The sequence below is a fragment of the Anabas testudineus genome, chromosome 17 (assembly GCF_900324465.2).
Source record: "Anabas testudineus chromosome 17, fAnaTes1.2, whole genome shotgun sequence".
In the NCBI taxonomy this organism is placed as follows: Eukaryota; Metazoa; Chordata; class Actinopteri; order Anabantiformes; family Anabantidae; genus Anabas; species Anabas testudineus.
The window spans coordinates 22,524,402-22,525,793 of record NC_046626.1 but is presented as its reverse complement, the minus strand read 5'-3'; positions in this window follow the sequence as shown (position 1 = coordinate 22,525,793).

Sequence of the window (1,392 nt, the reverse complement as noted above, 5' to 3'; positions counted from 1 at the left end):
AGACGTCCAAAGACTATGACAGAGCTAAAGTAGTTCTGCAGGAAGAATGGAATAAACTTCCTCCTGAAGGTCTGATCCACAGCTACAGGAAGAACCTGGATGAGGTTTTTGCTGCCAAGGGGTCATCCAGTTATTGATTCCAAGGGTTCACATACTTTTCTTCTAGCACTAGGTTTTAATAGTTCTTCTCAATAATCAGTTAAAGTGATTAATACAAAAAACTTGATCTATCTGCAGCTTTCAACACTGAATGACCAGATCCTTCTTTCTGCACTCTCTAATTTCTGCTTCACTGGTAAAGCTCTGACCTGACTCAGGTCCTACTTATCTGGAAAAACATTCTGCATGTAGGAGGCTGTCATTGCAGAAAACATCCTAAGAGGAGCAAAGTCAAATTACATCAGGCTTTGATCACATCATAGGTTCAGTTTTAAGCTACAACTGGCTCCATGGAGGAGAATGAGGGAGAATGTCCTTTGGACTGAACCAAACCTCCTATTACAGTTTATCAGGTCAGTGAAACCATCCACAGTACTGCAACAGGTCGTCTCCAAGAGTTTGTTTCCATTTTAATGTGAAGCTCGGTGAATTTCACCAGGAACAAATGTTTCATTTTACTGTGACTTCCTAAAATAAAGAATCTTTACTGATTCTCTCGCTGCATGTTCTGTTCTTCAGCACAAAGGTTTTATCTGAACATGAATCAAAGAGTCAAAACGGTCACAAGTTTCTGTAGATTCCTCCTTCAATTCACACTTTATGTCCTGATGATGATGATGATGCAGCATCACTGTCATTCTACAGCTTCCATCAGTCTGAATGGAAACAGAGCACAGTAAGAGGAGGAGCTCCACCACTGAATATGAAAAGCTTCATTGAGGAAGTGAAGAGCTGCTGTCTTCTCTCTATTGTTCATTCAGTACAAGGGAAAATAATGTTACTGCTCTTCATCTGGATGATGATGGTCTCCTTTCAGACTGGTGAGTAATCAGACAGCATCAAGTTGTAAGAACAGCTGGTAACATGTGGACAAAGGTTTAGTTTATGAGTGGTTCGGGTTAGGGAACTGAATTTACTACTAAACTCACTTTAATGATATTTTAAAATTTTTCCAGGATCCTCTGAGGATTTACTGAAACCATTTAAAGATGTGATGATGGCTTTGGAAGGAGACCCTGTGACTCTGTCCTGTAAATATTCAGGATCTGTACAACTTCTCTTCTGGTATCAACAGGAGTCCAGTTCATCTCCACAACTTCTCATGACAGAACATTCAGAGAAAACAGAAAGGTTCTCATTTAGACACAACAAAACAAGAAAGGAGTTTCATCTGCAGATCTCCTCTGCTGCAGTGTCTGACTCTGCTGTGTACTACTGTGCTCTGAGGCCCAC